The sequence below is a fragment of the Poeciliopsis prolifica genome, unplaced genomic scaffold (assembly GCF_027474105.1).
Source record: "Poeciliopsis prolifica strain line A6 unplaced genomic scaffold, Auburn_PproV2 SCAFFOLD069, whole genome shotgun sequence".
NCBI lineage: Eukaryota > Metazoa > Chordata > Actinopteri > Cyprinodontiformes > Poeciliidae > Poeciliopsis > Poeciliopsis prolifica.
Genome location: NW_026562444.1, coordinates 2,102,636 through 2,123,743, shown reverse-complemented (window position 1 = coordinate 2,123,743; position 21,108 = coordinate 2,102,636). Strand labels below are relative to the sequence as shown.

At 42.0% G+C, this 21,108-nt stretch overlaps 1 pseudogene; it reads right to left on the bottom strand.

Moving 5' to 3' along the window:
- Positions 1-1,367: 1,367 nt before the first annotated feature.
- Positions 1,368-20,649, bottom strand: LOC129351788 (amphiphysin-like; annotated as a pseudogene).
- Between the last annotated feature and the right edge of the window lie 459 nt (positions 20,650-21,108).

Here is a 21,108-nt window from a genome sequence, read left to right as displayed (position 1 = left end):
GTGCCTGACAAAAGTGCGATATAAATAAAATTACCCTGAAGGCTTGGGGTTGACGTTCCCTGGTCTAAACTTTGAACTTAACCAGATCAACATTGCCTGAGCTCATGGTCTGTTGACGGGTTTGGTTCAGTGGTCCATCTATTTAACAAAAGATAATTGCTGTCAGGAGTGCTAATATCTAATCCCAAAGAGCTACCATGTTTTATATGCATCCCTGCTCCAACATGTCTGGTTCAAGTTCATGGTTTATTAGCAGACCTCTGAAGAGCTGAGAGGGAAGTCAGCCTTTTGACTTTAAAGCAGGAATGCATGTAAAAGTTGCATTCCTGCAGTTGCATACCATTTAGGATGGTAACTAATGTCTGAAGACGAACCAACTGACTCACATCTTCCTTAATTAACCATCTGAACAAAGTTTTATGAAAATTTATTAATAAAATGTTAGGTTAGGGTCTTAAATATAAAACCCTCTGATGAACATTTTAGATCATAACTTAGGAAAAGAAAGGCCTAGAAAAATCCAGCATGTTTTCATGTATCTTTCTCCTGAAGGTGACATTATGGAGTTATCATGTTTGTAGATCTAAAACTTGCAAATCATGAAGCTTAAACTGAAATGTATTTTCTTTAACATGTTCAGCTGATTATCAGTTGTTGCAATGGGATGTCCATCTGATTCTGTAATCTGGGACAGATATGCAACACAGTCTTCATTTATGAATTATGCTTTATTTGTTTTTTTACACAGGTTAATTTTCTACATTTCCTAAACGTCTACAGGTAAACAGTAACTTGCTAACAGAAGAGATTTTATTTATCTACCTGAGTCTTGAAGTCACATTGCCAAATATTGCATATTCAGTTTTATATATTATATATTTCCTTCTGTCCATTTCAACATAAACAGGTTGATTTGGATTATCATTAAGGAAAATTCTGCCTTTTAATTATGCTAGAAGTGACTTTCATAAATACTCAGATTATTGATATCAGGATTTCTGAAACACATTATGATCCATGAACACGTATTAAACAATGAAAGAGTGATAAAGAGCCACAGCAACAATGAGCATTGGAATCAAGATACAGGATTCATTATTTTCATATAACATAAAAGCACAGACATAGATCACTGCACAAAGTTGATCAGATTTTTCAAGTTAATTTCAACACACATGCTGCAGGGAAGCTACACCTCACCTCAGTTTTACACAGTTAAAAATGTCGATATAATTTATCCTTTATGTTGCATTTCTGCAAAAATTCTCTATTAAATCTTTCTAGTTTTAATAGAAGGAAACATGTCATTCAGAGAGAAGGTACAACAGAGTGACTTCATGCTGACAAGGAACTGATGTGTGTTTAGTGGCTGTCAATGCAACAGTGCTGCAGATTAGTTTCCTAAACTGAACAGGCTCAGCTACATACTGTCTTGGCAGATCCAATACATATTTGATAGATTCCTCTTTATCTAAAGTTGTTCATTCAAACGCTGAGTAAAGTTTTCAGGGAAAAGTCCTCTTTGTGCTCCAACGCCAAGGTTTGACCAGTCGCTTTCTTTCATGCCTGTGAGCCAGCCTGCTTCCTGTAACACAAATCTCATAATCAGATGAATGTTTGAATATTTCTTACTGCTTGTTTTCTTGCAGCTCCTGTTGCTCTTACTTGATCTTCCACTGAAGCAGTAGGCACCACCAGAACCACATCTCCTCTCTTCAGTTCAAGCTCATCTGAATTTGCAGCCTCAAAATCATGCATGGTCTCCACCTGAAGCATGAAAGCAATATTCAAGAAACCACTTAAATCCCAAACAGGTCAAATCAGTAGGTTTGTTTTACAAGACCTGCCTTGTACAGAAAGTCATCAGGAAATCCTGATGGACTCATGTGTTTGAGGCCGCGGCTTTGTGGCGTTGCCCCGTCGTCGCCGACAGCTGTAGGTGAGATGATGTCAGCATCTCTGTCATCGTCACCTTCGTTACTGGAGGCAGGTTCAATCACTACAGAGGGGATGGGCATCTTCTCCTGCACACAAGTTCAGTTTCCACCATTTCAATTTATTTATCCAAGGACAAAATAAGAAAAAAGGCTTTGGACCATGAAACTTCAAGTCTTTTTTAAATTCATTTATCCAGGTTATATTGATAGCTACAGAAATATTCTTAAGATTAAATGAGAAAATGTTTGCATAACAGGTGATGTTTCCAAATAGTGATTTATTAAGCCAATAATTATGTTTCTTCCAGTGACTTGGTCCGGACTCGTGTCCAGTTGGACTTACCGATGGAGCGCTTTCACCTCCAGATGATTTGGTCTCAGCCACAAGAACCTGTTCAATATTGGAATCAGATTCTATTTGTTTCATTAACAAACGAGCAGGACACAGATTCTCAATAACTGAGAAAATAACTGAGAATTCTCACTAAACTATTGGCACAAGATAAGCATCGTTACTGATTTACTACAACTGACAACCTTGATTTTTATCAAATTTTGAAATATCGGGCATATCTGTCCATTTAATATGTTTGTAATTAAAGAATGGGTTGCTAATGTCTTCTCATCACTGCTGTTTAGTCCACTTTAATAATTCATAATGAGCTTTGTTAAAGATGCTTTAATGTGAGAAGGCAACTGAACTGGAGAGTCACTCCAAAGACAGGATGCTAACTCCAGTGCAGGGCATTGTGGGTAATGTATTCCTCTCTGCAAGATGACAACAGGTCTGAATGTCGACAGAGAGAACAAGCAGAATAGAAATAAAGTTGTTTTACTGTTTGACAAATTAGTTTTCCTTTACTGAGTCGAAATGCAGCTGAAAACCTAACTGGACTCATTTGTTAGAACATAATCATCAAAAAGCCTGAAATATTTCATGTCTCATAAAGTATATGAGTCATAGTTTGTCACATTTCAACAAACTAATTTTATCAGCAGCAATTATGTAATATTAAATTATTCACTGAGGTAAATGAGCAATTTAGTTCTTGTATCTTGACAGAAACCAAACAGTTTATAGATTTATAAACAGTTTATAGATTTATAAACAGTTTATAGATTTATGTTTCTAGATATTAATAAACTGCAGCAGTTTCCTCAGCTGTTATTTATTTCTAGAAATAAAGTTGCTGCCATCATTTGGTGATTCCTGGACCAGCCTGGTTTAGTGGACAGACTCACTGCGGTGGTAACGACACCTGCAGGAGCGACGCTAGCGTTAGCGGCTAACAGGCCATGTCCAGACAAGTCTGAATGGAGGAAACCTTCAGCCACTAAAATCTGACGCCGCTCCATTTTTGTTTCCTTTTTGTGAAGCAGAAAGTTGCGCTGGTCTTCTTCAGAGGTTTTGTGTCGATTCCTTCAGTAGTTCTTGGTGCAGCGCCCCCACAGGCGACGGGGGGAACAGGTTTTTCTGTTAGTTTGGGCCGTTTGTTTCACTGCAGTGTGAATGTGAACTAGAGTTTACAGCGTGCGCCAACGGGCCGACACGCTCGATGAGGCGTCTACGTATCCATGTTTATGACATGCCTGGTATGAGGGATTGATGGAATGTCAACGTCACAATGCAAGCGATTGTTGCCCCTGCTGGTCAATAGGAGCCATGCTACAAGTCACTCAATGTAATTTGCTGGCTTTAGTTCCAGATTGTTTTCTCTATTTTGAATGATTCTGAGCATCCTGCAGGGGATGATAACTGGGGTCAAATGTTAACATAAATATGGTTGAATTGAAATGATCTTTGCTTTGTAAAGGGCCTTGAGAAGACATTTGTTGTGAAAACAAACAGAATTAAACTGAATAGGAAATGTTGAACAGAAAATTTAACAAGAAATATAAAAAGTAATTGATTTAACAAACCTCAGCAGGCTCTGGCTTCTCTGGACTTCCAGGTTTGGTCTGAAGAGAAACAAGAAATGAAACAGAACAATAAAAAAGGTTCACAAGTTATGCTCGACTTTGACAAAGTTAAATTGATGTTCTGTGAAAAAAAGTGTGTTTTGATGGAGCCTAAAACTAACCCTAACCCTTCCTCTTTGCCTCAAACTCTCACTGACACCATGTTGGTTGTTTTCTACGCGCAGCGTGATTGGTAGAACATCTTCGGGTTGGGAGAGGCCAGGGACTACTGATGCATTTGTAGGGTGTCAGATAAACTATACTTGCAGTGAATTTAACGGCAAACATTTATTGTGATGAGAATTTATACTCTGTGATTATGATAGAGCCCTTTCAACAATCATAATATGAAAAAGTGGCAATACATCAAATATTATCGATAAATCGCCTGATGATGTTGCTGATCAAGAAGGAATTTCACATTAACCCGGCATTTAGGGAGACTTTAAAGTTATGGTGATGATGATGATAAGATTGATAATGATGATCAGACTGATGATGATGAGATTGATGATGATGATGAGATTGATGATGAGACTGATGATAATGATGGTTAGACTGATGATGATGAGATTGATGATGAGACTGATGATAATAATGGTTAGACTGATGATGATGATAAGATTGATAATGATGATCAGACTGATGATGATGATAAGATTGATAATGATGATCAGACTGATGATGATGAGATTGATGATGAGACTGATGGTTAGACTGATGATGATGATAAGATTGATAATGATGATCAGACTGATGATGAGATTGATGATGAGACTGATGATAATGATGGTCAGATTGATGATGATGATGATAAGATTGATAATGATGATCAGACTGATGATGATGAGATTGATGATGAGACTGATGATAATGATGGTTAGACTGATGATGATGATAAGATTGATAATGATGATCAGACTGATGATGATGAGATTGATGATGAGACTGATGATAATGATGGTTAGACTGATGATGATGATAAGATTGATAATGATGATCAGACTGATGATGAGATTGATGATGAGATTGATGATGATGACCAGACTGATGATGACGATGGTATTAATTGGTTTTGGAGCATTTCTACTCACAGCTGGCTCTTCCTCCTGCTGATTCTCTGAAGGTTTGTCGTTCTCTTCTTCATCATCAGCAGGAGCCTCATGTTCTTGGGCTTCACCAGCAGGGGGAGCTGGAGCTTCCTCCACTTTTGACTCCAGAGGCTGCTGTTCTTCATCAGCAAGAAGAGGTGGACTCGCACACTTTTCTCCAGCAGGGGGTGCTGTGGCCTCTTTGAATTCATTGGTTGTTTGTTTCAGTGATGCTGCGGGATCTTCTTCTGTTAATTCACTCTCATTCTTCAGCAGAGAAACATTTTTGGAGCTCAAAGTGAGTTCAATCAGTCACTCTGGTACCTGAAGTTCTACAGAAATCAGCCCAACGATCCGAAGACGTAACTTTTTCTAAGCTGTCATGATTTAAATACTTCTATCTTCTTAAGTAAACCTTCCACATCCACTAAAACAGTCTCTTCTAATTTCTAACAACAAAGGCTAAATGACGAAACCAGCTAATCTCTTCCAATTGAAGCCTCTTAATAAACACTGTTTTAATATTTAAGGAAGAAAAGTTTTTTGTTTCAGAAAAAAAGTAAACATGTCACAAATAAACACACAAATGTTGAGAAACTCACCATCTTATCGAAATCTGTAAAAAATGATGGCGCAGAAGCATCCTGAAGGTTGCATGCAACAAAAACAGAAAATAAATTAATAAGAAGCAATCATTCGTAATAACATAATTCAGGGATAAAGACTAAAGAGTGAAATTAGGATAGACAAACACTAGGAAAGGAGGAAGAAGATGATATTTTGATCTACATGCTGGTTGGGTCTCAGTCCTCTTTAAAAGTTACTTCTGTCAAGTACAAAGCTCAATATCTGAAGTCTGCTCTCCTGAAGATAAAACATTGAGGTCATAAAAATCATTTACTATTAATGTGGAATAAGATTAAAAAAAAAAAACATTTGGAAAAATATTGTAAAACTGTACAGAATAATTCACACTGAAGTAAGTGAAAGTCTCCATATAATATATATTGAACACAGAGTTCAACAAGCAAAGATGATAAATATCTGAAACTTGTCCTTTGTTTATCACTTCACCAGCTCATTTACCTAGAAAGGTCTATTCAATTCCACTAAATTACATTTGAGCAATACCCAAACATAGTATTTGGGGTATGAAGCTGGCTGAGGTGAAAAGATGGTTTGAACGTCAAATGGGTCTGACGGTACCAACAGAAGACTTTTAGAGACAGGAAATAGGATGAGAAGGAGTTCAGGCTGGGATCCTGCGTCTACAAATATTTGATTCAGTTCCTGAGTCTGTGAAAGGGTAAAAGAAAGGAATGAACTTGTATTGACCTATTTACTACTGTACACTAATCTACCATACTGGAGGAGGAAGAAGGAAGACAAAGTACCTCTTCCTTTCCTGTATCTAGCTCTTGGTACAACTTTCCCAATCTCCGGTTTGCAGCCTCGTCTTCGGACATATCTGAATTTTCTTGTTCTTTATGATTTCTGGGTTTGGTAACTTCTTTCTTTCCCTCTGCTGCAGTTCCACACATGTAGTTTGGGTAAGTGACAGTAGAGTTGAAGCCATGTCTGTCACTATAAACCAAGGTGTTGGACAATGGATCTTCAGTTCCTGAGGCAGGTGTTGGAAAGCTTTTGGCCAAATGTTCTGGATTCTGCCCAGATCCAGCAATTTCACAAACAACAACACTGGAGTTCACAAAAGATCCAGCAAATCGGTCGGACGCAGCAACATCCTTGTTGTCGCTAAGTTGGACTTTAGCAAATGTTTCAGATTCAAACCCAACTCCACCCGGCGATTCTGCGAACGGATCCGATTCAAACCCAACTCCACCCGGCGATTCTGCGAACGGATCCGATTCAAACCCAACTCCACCCTGTGATTCTGCGAACGGATCCGATTCAAACCCAACTCCACCCTGTGATTCTGCGAACGGATCCGATTCAAACCCAACTCCACCCGGCGATTCTGCAAACGGGTCCAATTCAAACCCAACTCCACCCGGCGATTCTGCAAACGGGTCCAATTCAAACCCAACTCCACCCTGTGATTCTGCGAACGGATCCGATTCAAACCCAACTCCACCGGCGATTCTGCGAACGGGTCCAATTCAAACCCAACTCCACCCTGTGATTCTGCGAATGGATCCGATTCAAACCCAACTCCACCCGGCGATTCTGCGAACGGGTCCAATTCAAACCCAACTCCACCCTGTGATTCTGCGAATGGATCCGATTCAAACCCAACTCCACCCTGTGATTCTGCAAACGGATCCGATTCAAACCCAACTCCACCCGGCGATTCTGCGAATGGGTCCAATTCAAACCCAACTCCACCCTGTGATTCTGCCAATGGATCCGATTCACCTCCACCCTGTGATTCTGTGAACGGAAATGAATCCAGCTCAGTCGGGTCAGAATCAACTGTTTTGGCAGACAGTTCTCTATCTTCCCATCCTGTTATTTCAGAGATATTTCTACAAAGTGATGCTGGGTCACTTTGTTTTCCCAATTCATTTTGATCTTTTCCACCTTCCTGGTTCTCCATTATGTTCACAGGAAATTGATATTCGTTAGAAAGGTCATCATCTGCACTCACCCAGCCTCCACCCTGGCCACCATCAGCCCATTCTTCAGCTGTCTCATACTCAGACCCAGACCCATCCAGAGACCTGGACCTCTTATCTCTTCTGTCACCTGTGCCATCCTCAATCTCTTCACCAAACTCATTGGTGAAGATAAGTCCTGGGGTAGATTTTCTACGATTTTCCAGCCCCAGGTCCTCACTGCCTATTTCTACCTGGTCAGTCTCATATTTATCATTACTAGCAGTAGATGGATGAAGGTCGGAGTAAGTCAGGGTTTCCCAGCTGCTAACCTCATCTCCCTTGTCTCTGGGCTCACTGTCCTGGACAGCAGTTGTGTCTCCACCTGGTAGTGAGCTTTCTGCCTGGGGCCAGCTCTCAGCTCCACCCTGAACACCAACTTGCTCCCCCTCTGGCAATCCAACCAGAGTTTCTGAAGCAACCGGGACTGTAGCTGAAGAAACATCTCCATTCGCTGACATCGAACCAAAGTCGGCAGACCAGTCAGCAACGAATCCAGCATTGGCAGCCTATTGGAGAAACACAAAGAATTTGGGTTAATGATTGACCCTTGCTCTATGGAGACAGTGAAAAGACTTATGGAATCATTGATACCTGACGTCACTGGTAACCTTTGTTAAGATTACTACATGAGGAGTTAAGACAAACATGACTAAACTGGCTTGTTTGTTGTAAATGTGTGGATGCACTGAAACACCTCTTCCTACCCTGATGTATCCCAGAGTTTTAAAGTAGATGTAATTAAACATTTACTTTAGAAACCTTCACTCCATCAAGATAATTTCAACCATTACAAACCATTATCTTTCAGAAAATAGTTGCTGATCAAATGTGAGCATCAAAACATGTAAACCGACGGTCTCAAACTGCATTCCTCGAGAGCCAGACTCCTGCAATATTTTTTGGGAACCTTTGTAATTTTATTGATTAGAATACTACTTAGTACTGATTTATTAGAACATAAAATGGATTTGGTAACATCATAAAGCCTTGAACTTCATATACAACTGCATCCAATCAATTTATTTGATAGCACCTCCATTTACTACCGTTGGTGCAGTTTGGTGTGATGCTAGACTGATACACACCTTTGATAGATCTATAGCACAAGTCCAAGGTGATGAAACAAGCATTGAGTTGTTTGGTCACAACAAAAGTAGCATTATGCATGGCTGCAAAAACAGCATCCAAGAAAAAACACTTGCTGCCCACCACAGAATTTGGTGGAGGTTCCATCATGCTTTGGGGTGATGTGGCCAAAGACGGTGTTAGGAATCTCATTAAAGTTAGGGGTCACATGGATTTCACTGAATATCAGCAGATTAATGAGTATAATGTTCATTGATTAGTCACAATTTAAAGTTATGCTGCAAGTGGATATTTGAACCAAATCTATTCAGGCAAAGGAAGAAATACTCTGTTCTGCAGAGGCCATCCCAGACCTGAATAACTTCACATCTGTGGGATGATTTGAAGTGGGTTGTCCATGCTGGGCAACTATCAAGCCCAACTGAACTGGATGTGTTTTATGAGAAAGAAAGAATGGTTCAAAGTTCCTTCATCCAGGATCCAAACACTCATTAGAAGCTGTCTAAGCATCTAGAGGCAGTTATTTCTGCTAAAGGAGCATCTACTAAATGTTTATGTGATTTTTCTGTTGGGATTCCCTAACATCTTTCAAATTTTGTTTTCATACATATTGCATATATTCTGCTAACTGAATTACCCTCATTTCACTACTGAAATATAACCTTGATTACAGGACAATTTAAGTGGGAAGGATGTTTGTCTTATAACATCCAAAGATAGATAGATGTTATAAGACAAACGGGGGGCTGGGAACATTTTATGGTATCTGGCACAAAAGAAACAAAGCATAACAAACTGTGTCCATCTGTTATTTGATATATCAAACTGATATAGCTGATCAAAAAACCCAAATATTTGAATATGAAAATAATTAAGATTATCAGAGGTGCCCAAATTTTTCATATGACTGTATTTTGAAATCACAGATGCATAAGACAACAGATAAAGAAGTGAAGAGTTAGCTGAGATTGATACTTACAGGCTGAGTAGATTGGGCATTTCCCTAAAAGAGAGCAAAAAATGGCTCATATAAGAAAACTAAATCCTTTACCCGTTCAATCATTATGATGGAGAAAAGCTGCCATCATTTTAGAAGAGATGGAATTACAACCAGACAGGCACCAACATCAGTTAGATGGAAATAGCTTCATTTTACCAACAGACTTGGATATCTGCCGTGTTCTTCATTTAAACAACCACAATATTCTCCAGCTGGCCTGATTCTTTATTTTACAAACTACTGAGAACATGAAGAGGATTTCTACGGAGGCCTCTAAGGGCCATGGGAATTTTTTGTCTTTTGCGTTCTCTCGCAATAATGTACTGATCAGTTCGCGGCATAACTGAACACTGTAAGCCAGGGGTGTCAAACTGCAACCCTGCAGGTTTTAGATGAGTCAAAACACAGGAACAAAACGGCTTCATGACCTCCTGCTGTGGACCAGATCTCCAGAGCCTTAGTGACCTCATTATTCTATTCAGGTGCAGCAGAGGCTCTGCTAAAAAGACTGGGGGCCGTCCAGGACTGGGGGCCGTCCAGGACTGGGGGCCCTCCAGGACTGGTCCAGGACTGCTCCAGGACTGCTCCAGGACTGCTCCAGGAATGGTCCAGGACTGGGGGCCGTCGACTTTCTGCCTTAATGTAAGGTTATGAAGGTTTTTCCGTGAATGTTAATATCTCGTTGTGAAATATCTGAAGTTTTATATAGAAAGGCACCACAAATCTATGATATAAACAGAAACTTTATGTAAAAAAGAAAGAAATAAAAATACATCCAAACTATTTGGACTATTTCTGAGTTCTTCTCCTGGTAATGACACAGTTCTGATTGCGTCTCTGTCGCATCTGAATGGTTTAAAGGGCCGTTCTCCTGTGCAGTTTCATCTCAGCCTTAACAGAGATAAGCATGCAGTGAATAAATCGAGTTTCGATCAGTTTTTTGCACCAAACAGTTAATAATAATAAACATGTTTTCACTGAGGCTAAATCAAAATTAAAAATGAAAAAGCCTGAATAATGTTATTCACCACTGGAGGAGCCAGTCATTTACCCAGAATGCATTGCAGCGTGAACAACATGGCGACATTCCTGTGAAAACATTTTATTGAAATTAATAAAAACTAAATAACCCGCAGTGTTATTACTGTGTTGGTTTTTATATCCATGATAAATATTTCTCAAATAAAGACTGTTGTTACAACTCATCATGGATCCTTTGAAAGGTGAGTTTTTTCTCTCCATCTGTTGGTCAGGAGTGATGCTGTGGGTCAACGACTCGTTACACTGTTGTGTTACCTTGGAAACATTTCAACCATTTTGGATAATGATCTGAACTTGATAAGTTGGATCAATCAGAATCAATACCACTAACTTGAAGTCTGGATGATTGGATTGATATTTTTGGTAAAGTATTTTGTGAACTGGTACAATATGAATAAACTGGAGCATGCAGCAGGATTCTAAAGTGTTCAATGGCTTGTCAGCAGCCAAAGTATAATGAAGATGTTTTAAATGATTTTTTAAATGTCTTTTAGGGTGAAATTATGCTAATTATGACCACACTTTTATGGGGGATTTTTCTATCCATCTGTTGCCCTCATAAGCCAGTGGTGAAAAACTTTTTAAACCTTACTGACTCTTTTAGTCTTGGTCTGGTTTGCTCCTGTGATTTGCCTGTTCATAACTTAGACATCTGCAGTGTTTTTATTGAAAGTTGCTGTACGACTTGTTGCTGTTTTTCCCCAGATCTTTCCAGTCTGTGTGTGATTAGACTGTCAAGCTTTAGACCAGAGCCTGCAGACAATCACTCTGCTGAACCCATCTGCTTTTTCTGTGCAATTCTCCATAACCTGCTGTTAGTGCTATCTGGTTTTTAGTGCCAATAAATAGTTACATTTTAATCAAATTAAAATGTATTTTCTGTGCTCTAGCCTCACAATGTGCAAAAAACATACTACATTAAAACAGCTCAATTATCCCTGAGTATGATCAGGAAAGAGTGGATCCAAACAGCATGTCTGAGAGCAACCTGCAGACCTTTCAGAAAAAACTGAAAAGAAAACGTTTCCATGTAGAGTTTTGGAGATTCAACTCACCGTCCACATGTCCCACGGTACAGCCGTCTAAAACCAAGACAGAGCATGTTAATGCAGCTCATATTCAACCAGAGTAAAGTACACTCACTGAAAATCATAAGAATATTTAGAAGCAACTTGGAGACTCTCAGGATCACCTGCAGATAATTGGATATTAAGTTACAACCAGTTGGCATCTCAAACTGCTTCCAGAGGACAAAATGGCACAACAAGCCTGTTGCACAGCAGACCCCCAGGACCCGAAGACCCCAGGACCCGAAGACCCCAGGACCCGAAGACCCCCAGGACCCGAAGACCCCCAGGACCCGAAGGACCCCGAGGACTGGCCCTAACCTTTGACCTTCAACAGCCCTCAGGTTTCGGCAGCTAAAGCAGGAATTTGTTGTTGTTATGACGATCCTACCCATTTTCTAGGAGGCCTCAGGAACCACAGTGACCCACTGAAACACCTGGACCTCCACACGCTGAGTGACTCCACAACCAACCCACCAGTCTAGTTCTACCCCACAATGAGAGCGTCTGGTAGCCGTCTGGTAGCCGTCTGGTGGTTCCTGGCACGTTGGCTCCTTGTAAATGAAATCTCTATGGCATGTGGAGTTCAGCTGCTGCACAGCAAAACCTGATTCAATCTTCTTAGGGCTGGACAATAAACCAACAACAATATACATCGCAAAAGACACTTGAACCATATCGACAGACAATACACCTGAAAGAATGTTCAATAATTTCGCTGGACTCAGATCCAGAGACGCACAGCATTCTGGGGGATGTAGGCAGAGGAAAGGAGGAAATGCTTTAGCTACTCATCCTTAGCTAGGGTGCTAGCAAACACTAAAAGCCTCCATCTACTCAGGCGTTGTGTCCACTCTGTGAGCCACGCAGAATCCTTGGCCCTTTCCACGGCTGGTTGGGGCTTTATGCTGCTCCATACCGACTGCCTAAAACGTTCTGATGTCACATTCCTTTATTTCCCACAATCCTAGTGGACACTAGCATGTTTGACGAGCTGTCAGCCGGGGTCAGAAAGTGGACGTCCCGCTCGCCACTTTGTGCACTGACTCCACTTTATCAGGTCGCGTCGCATGAAAACAGTTTGCTGTGAACACTGAGAAGGTTACAGTGCAACAGAGTCATAATCATTGATCTTTGTACGAACGTCGGCTTCAAGTGTGTAACTCATTTGCTCTTTGGCTGCCGAGCAACAACCTGCTGGGTAACTTGTGCCGCAGCACTTTACGGTTTTACCAGTTTGAAAATAAAAACATGGAAGAAAAACTGGAGAAAACAAGAAAAGACACTGCACCAATTTGGCAACACTTCAGATATTTAAAACTAAGAATTACCAATAATTATTGATGTCAACTGCTATGAGACATGAATATCGTTTTACGTTTTCAGCCCCATCGTCCAGCCCTACCTATTCTAAAACTTGTTGCTCTCTCACAGGTGTTAAAATCACTTTCCCAAGTTGAGCGCACCTGAGGAATCGGTGAAACACTTTCATCCGGCTGGAAAGCATCAAAGTCCAGGTCAAGAAGAGACTCTCCTGGTCGTTCGTTTGGCTGTGGACAGCAGCAGAGGAAGACGATCAATGGACAGAAAAACTCATGGAAACTGGGTTTTATTTGCTGTCCTACCTGCGAAGGTGAAGGAGCAGGTAGAAATTCTCCTCCAAACAAGTCGATGATTTGTTCTTCTGCCACTTCTTTAGTGGGTGTGACTTTAGGAGGTGGAGGAACCGGCGGACCCTTTTTGAGCTGCCAAAGGAAATGAAGCCTCGTTAGCAGGTGAGCTGATGAGACAGAGACTTAACGCTGTTCCACTAACAACCAGTTCTACCAATATGTGTGAACCTCTCCATTAATCAAGCTAAGGTTACTTTCATAGTTTCAAATGCTAAAGTCTGAAAAGTCCAGTAAAGGTTAGTGAAGCATGTGAGAACTTTTTCTGTTCAGTGTCAGAAAAGGAGGAACCTTTAAAAAAATCAAGATGCTGAAAACAACTAAATTGAGAATGTCTACTTCACTGACTCCAAATATTAAAATACATCCATTTATAAGAGATGATTATGTTTGGTTGGTAAAAGGTCAAATTGAAGGTTGAAAATCCTCATTCATCTCAACAAACACATGGAAGACGAGTACAATAACAGGTCCGGGTCTTTAACTTAGTCAATCACTTCATCTGGATGGCAATAAATTATTGTCCAATAAGGAAGTGAAGAACCTTGGTTTCAGTATTTAAATTTAAATCACATATGAATTAAGTTTCTATTTCAAAACATCCCGTGACAAACCAATCCATGCATTTGTTACTTCAGGATTGATCTCATTGGTCAGGATGTTCCTAACGGAGAACAGACAGATCCCAGGTTACTGAGCCAGACGCCCGTCTACTAATGAAGCTGCGGTTATCCAGAGCCGTTTCTGTAGTCATCCTGCTACAGGCTGCATGGCCTCTTCACTCTGCTACTTTCTCCAGCTGCTCTTCTTTTTCTCCAGCTGCTGTTGTTGCTGAGATTGACATTATTTTCTGCCTTTGGAGAACGTCTTCTCAAACTTTACAAACCTAACCTAAAATAATTCAATAAGGTGTTTGACTTCGGTTTTTAAATTTATGATTAGTCGCAACACTTTCTACAGATCTACAAAAGGCTGGAGTGGCCTCATGTGTTTGACTCATTTTGTTTCTTTTCATATAAAACCAAAAAAAAAGTTAAATGTTTGCAACTCCTCCTGAAGTAAAGGGCGTGTCATAACTTTTCATCCAATCAAATTTAGGCTGAGATGATGCAGGATATGGGCAGAGTCCAAAAGAATGTAACGATTAAATCTGTTTGCTTAAATTAGTTTACAACTAGAAATGTAGACCTCAAACTATTCAAATGCATATCAGAAATGGCTTTAAAGTAATTGTTTAATTTGACCAACATGTTTGTGTTTTAGTCATGAGTCCAGACATAGATGGACTCTTCTAGGTCTGGACTCTTCTAGGTCTGGACTCTTCTAGGTCTGGACTCTTCTAGGTCTGGACTCTTCTAGGTCTGGACTCTTCTAGGTCTGGACTCTCAGGATGACGGCTGAGATGCTTTCCAACCTCAAAGACCTGGAGCTTCATAAACCATCAGAATATCAGACGAAAAATATTCTCAGCTGTCAGAAGAAATTCCTCTGATTATTGAATAAGATGTCTTTTTTAAAATGAGTATTTAATGAGATGAAAGTGGAACTAATCCCTGTGTGACAAATTTAGAAAAATTTGAGTAAAGTGGGTGGAGCCTAGATAAAGAGAGGGGCGTGGCTAAGTGTGGCAGCGGGAGGAGGGGGAGCTGTGATCAGGAAGAAAGATCTGTTGCTGATTTTTAAACTGTCTGATTCTAGGTCCTGATGTTGGAAATGTTGAGAACCTGCAGCTTTGAACAAAAATCTTCCTTCCTGAACTCAACTCCTCACTCATAACGTCCTTCCCTTCAGACGCTGGAATCGGATCTGCAGCGGCGTTCCCATGATGTTAGCTCACAATGACCAACAGGTGGATTAGTTCACACATTCACAGAAACTAAAAGCTGCATGTTCAGTTTTAGTTCGGATCAAACACCAGGAGCCTCAGGGTTTGCTAATCCAACCCCTGAGGCTCCTGTGTGGGATCTATTTGGGATCTACCTGGAATCTACCTGGGATCTATTTGGGATCTACCTGGGATCTATTTGGGATCTACCTGGAATCTACCTGGGATCTATTTGGGATCTACCTGGGATCTATTTGGGATCTACCTGGAATCTATTTGGGATCTACCTGGGATCTATCTGGGATCTATCTAGGATCGACCTGGGATCTATTTGGGATCGACCTTCCCTAGGTACCAGAAAAGGTCGATCCTGAAGCTTCACGATTGATAAAGTTGAAAAGGTTGGCTGCTTTATTTGACAGGATTCAGTAAAAGTCCAACATCCTTCATCTCTCGTGGTTATAAAATAATTATTGATAAACTGCTTTAGCAATAATTACATTCGCTTATTTCGTCTTCAGCTAACGGTGTGACGGTGTGATGAAATAAAAACTGATCATCATGCAGTTTTAGTTTCCTCTGAGATGTTGGAGAAGACGTCATCATGTTTGCATCATGAGCCGATCAGAACCAGAACCTGGGATCTACATCAGGTCTGATGTTCTACAGATGTTCCCCGACAGAACATTCACGTCTACAGACATGAACACGACTGAAACACGCCACTTAGACAGACAACAAAAAGGCCTCATAACTCACCAAGTAACAGACAAAAGTCAGCAGCGAGGAAAAAACAGTCAAAGTTCAGAACCAATAATCAATCATAAATTTCATCAATCACTCTACTGGCGGGCATCAGTAACAGTGGCATCGATTGACCCGCTTCATCAATAATCAATACAAGACTGTAGAGAAGTCAGGATCATCTGAGCTAAAAGGCCTTAAAGCAAACGACGGGTCACTGGACGGGTCACTGGACGGGTCTCTGGACGGGTCACTGGACGGGTCTCTGGACGGGTCTCTGGACGGGTCACTGGACGGGTCTCTGGACGGGTCTCTGGACGGGTCACTGGATTATAAATTTGGTGTCAAACTGTTGACAGATTTTCTCATTTCATCCTCAGATTGAAAACCAGTTCAAACTGGACTCACTGGATCAAAACCCTTTGCAGTCTGGCTTCTCTGCCCCAGGTTTCTAAACCAATCTGCATGTTGGGGTGGCGTTGGTCAGCGAGACCAGAGGTTTGACCTTTGACCTCAGCAAGTCGGGAACCTGGAGGCCTCCAGTCACACTGCTGCTGGTATCTCCATGGTAACCACCATGGGTCCAGATCCAACCATCAGGTTGCCTGATTTATCTTAGCGCTACTTTCTTTGTGTCCGATTGGACCCGGCTGCACTCACCTGGACTCAGATTACCTGAATCGGGGATTTTGGCCTGGGTGGACCAGGTGAAACTGGGCGGAGCATGTGATTGGAGCTGGAATCTGGGCTGGGGAGTCTCGTCTTCCGGTGGTGACGGGGTTCTGGCGAGGCGCAGAGGTCCAGAATCACTGAGGAACAGAAGACAAGGGGGATTAATCAGTCTACTGAGGATTGATTAATCCTCAGTAATCTGAGGGAGCAGTTGGGATTGAAGTGCTGCAGCTCTGAATTAAACCGAGGCCTTGAACACATTTCCAGCCCGGTCATGTAAAGACGCAGCAATTCTGTTTTCACATCAACGTCTGATCGGATTCCAGCCTCTGAGGTTTGAACGAGTTTCTTTGCAGTAAAACTGCAGACAGTCGGCTGGATGAACTCACCTTGGAGCTCCTTGGATGGTGAATATCTTGTCAGAGTGTTGCTCCCTTAGCTTGGTCATGACTTCATACAGCTCCCTGCACACCTGGAAACAGAAGAATCACCTGAGCTCCGAACGTCTGCTGGACGCTTCCGAGGAACAGATCCACTCACCAGTGAGATTTCTCGGTGAAACTTGGCCTCCAGACTGGTGACGCACCTGAAGGTGCTGATGTAGAAACCGACTCGGCTGGAGAAAGGAAATGAACAGTTGACATAAACCGAGCCAGTCAGACTGAAGAGGGCGCTAAATCTCACAACATCAGATAGTCATAAATCATCAGAGGAAATGTTCTTGCAGCAAAGAGGCAAAATATTTAAGCAATTAACACAGTACCAGCTTCCTGGTTCTGTTCAGCTGCAGGTTAATGGGGATCATTTCTGCCATCAGTAGATTATTCCTGACCGTACGCTGCTTGGGACCAGAACCAACTACAGAATAAAGCTTCACTTTGAGATCTTTTTTCAGCTTCCAAGAACACCTTGTTGCTGTGTAAGAAAGTGAGATTAGAAAATAAATGTTCCTAACAGGCTGGTTGGTTCCTCTCCTCATCCTTCTGCGTTTTATTCACACCTGGCAGGTGAACATGAGCAGCAGCGCCACAACCACGTTCACAGGCTGAGCATCATCCACTGCCTGCCTGCCGCACTAAAGAGTTGACTTATACTCCAGTTGTTTACATGGTTGACCTGAGGTCGCTAGCCGAGTTCATGCAAAGCATCATGGGAAAGTTAAGGCCATAATTATTCGTACTAAATGGAGCGCCACCGATATTCCACACTGTAATTCTGCCACAGTTTGTTCTGTCTGAAAAATTCCAACGTTTTTGAACAGGGAGACGTTGTGTTGACAGTCCATATCGTGTTTTTACCGTAATTTCTCCCTCGCTGTAGGAGGGAGTGAAATCAATCTGAGGCAACATAATAGCTGGTAAATTGTGAAAATAACTTGCTAGATAATGAAAGTTCCAGTTATGGATAAATAGGCACATATATATTTATTCACAGAACATTTAAGAACTGTGTACAATTGAAATAATAATAATAATTGTGACCCGTCCAGGTGACCCCGCCTCTCGCCTGCAACGTTGCTGGAGAGGCAGCAGCTCCTGACCCCACTGGGGACCAAGTGTTAGAAAATGGATGGATAGATAATTATAATGATTTAGGGTTAGTGGTGTCAATGTTCTGGAGTCCAGAAACAGTGGAGAGCTTTAAAGATTAGGGTGATGGTCAGAAGACCTTCACAGACTTGGAGCATCAGAAGGTCATCAAACTGAGTTCAGAGGCGAGCAGAACGGCCAACCATCATGCGGCGCTCCGACCGGCGGGCGGCCGACGGTCTGACTTACCGATCCCACAGAGTTGGCAGCTCATCCTGAAGGCCGACGTTCAGCTCATCAAAAACTTTCTGAGCCTTTTTAAGCTCGTCTTCTGCCTGCAAAGTTCAGCAAACAGTTAAGCACCTTCATCAGGTTGAGAATAAATTATTCGGTGTTTTCCTTCCATCTCTGTTAGCTAGTTCCTAAGCTAAGACTAAAGGAAATGACATGTTAGGAAACGCCCTCTTTGGGGCGTAGCTTAGAGAGAGGCTAACAAAGGGAAGGAAAACGGTTTGTCTGTCAGCTGAACAGTTATAATGGATCAGCTGTATTTTGGTATTAATAAATGGAATTCATGAATTAAACTCACTAACTCTTCAGTGACCTCATACATCGAGAACTCAGCATGGAGAACGGATGATTCTCCACAATCTCCAACACATCCTCCTCCATCAGCTCACACTCACCTTCATAACCTTCCTGTCGTTCTTCATCCCAGCCACCTGCAAAGACTCCAGTTGATGCCGAGCGCTGTCGTAATCGATGAGTTTCCGACTTCTTTTGGCAACACGCACCTGAAAGGATCAGGCGTCATTTTCCTCTCTGCTTCTCCTTCAATCATGAGCAGCAGCTCTTACCTTCAGGTCGGGGAACTGCTGCAGGTATCCGTCCAGGTTTAGCAGAGTTGAGTCCACCAGTTTGTTGTGGAAATCTTCCCACAGTGCGTCACAGTCCTGCAGCACACAGTTGAGACTCAAATCAGTTGGTTTCAATGAGTCCAATCAGCTTCTGCCAGGAAACCTCTGAAAAGTGGAACCCTGAATGACCTTTGACCCTGCATTGCACCAAGCCATCTGGACCTCAAACCAACACCTGAGCAAAGTCCAGGTCAACAAGGAGGAACTTCACTGCCAATAATCTCTTGCGTTTGAGGTTGAGGTGAAACATCTGCAGCGGCAACTGGATCCACATGGCCGTGCAACGCAGCAGTGCAACGCAGCAATGCAAACGCAGCAATGCAACGCAGCAATGCAACGCAGCAATGCAACGCAGCAGTGCAACGCAGCAGTGCAACGCAGCAGTGCAAACGCAGCAGTGCAACGCAGCAGTGCAACGCAGCAATGCAACGCAGCAATGCAACGCAGCAATGCAACGCAGCAATGCAACGCAGCAATGCAACGCAGCAATGCAACGCAGCAATGCAACGCAGCAATGCAACGCAGCAATGCAACGCAGCAATGCAACGCAGCAATGCAACGCAGCAGTGCAATGCAGCAACGAACAGGGCATATATGCAAGAGGGCAAAAACGCCAGAGGGGGCGCTGTGACCCATCTTGTGAGACAGGAAGCTAAAAATGCTGAAGCACAAAAGAAAAATGGAGACGGATAAAGACGTAGTTGGGATGAGAAAAGCTTTTCAAAGCAGTCAGTCAGTTTTAGAAATGCTCAGCTTAGCTTCAGGTCCTAGTAAAGGACAGGTCACTGCATTTTCTGGAAAAATAAACTATGTTGTTGCTCAATCAGTCATCAGTTAATTCGATGGTGAATCACAAAACAGATGGATTATAAACTTAGCAGAAATAGACTCGGGTTTAAATGTCATGATTGACCAGAGGAAAGTCTAACCCTAACCCTGAACCAGAGTGAAGAAGCCAGTAAAGATAAAAAGCTGATATTGTGTTACGTAGGCAAACATTCATCCTTCTGACCAACCTTCCCAATGGTCACGATGTCATCTTTGCCGTGCCAGTCCGGTTCGTAGACTTCATGCAGAGACTGCGTCAGGTTGATGGACGCCTGCTGCATCCCTACAAGAAAAACTGTTTCAGAAAACCTGAGACCCATCAAACACATGCAAATGATGTTGAATGTAATCTTTGAACTGCAGCGAGGACAGGAAGAGCAGTGATGAGCTACCTTTGATGGCAGACATGTAGGACTTCATCTCTCTGCAGCCGAGCGCCTTCAGACTAACAGGAAGTTGATTCAGTCAGATTAAAGACAGATTATCATGACACAGATTAGACTTGGACGGTCAAAAACTGAAACCGTTCAGATAAGCAACCCTGAATCAGGGTAGTTCCTGGAGCGTCAGTCTCTCTGGTAGATCTGGTAATTCATGGAGAAGAAGTAGAGTTTGGAAAGACAGTAGAACAAGAAACATCTCTCACCTCTTGTCTCTTGAAGTTTATCACCACTTGTTCAAACTGCTCATCTTTGGTCTCATCTGCTTTCCTAGTTTCTGCAAAACCTGAAAAATAAATGAAAGAAACTTTAACTGGTTTATGTCTGAAGCCATTAAAAGCCTTCAAACACCTGACAAGATCCAGACATTCACTAAGTACAACCATGACAGCAGACACATACTTTACCAGACGTCAAGTGGACCAGACTAGGCTTCGGGTGACCCACTCAGGGTTGGACACAATGGACATAAAACATTCATTCAATATCATCACTTAGAGCCAGAAAACCGATTCATTCAGGGCGACAAAGCTGCTCCTCCTAAGGAAGCCGTTCCCGTTCTGACCCAAAGCTCATGTCAGTCGGGGTTCAGCTTTAATTCTGTCAGTATCACCACTGGTCCAAGTAATCCACCAGTTACTGTACCAGTGGCTGAGGACTTGGGGAGTCTAACCACGTGCCCTT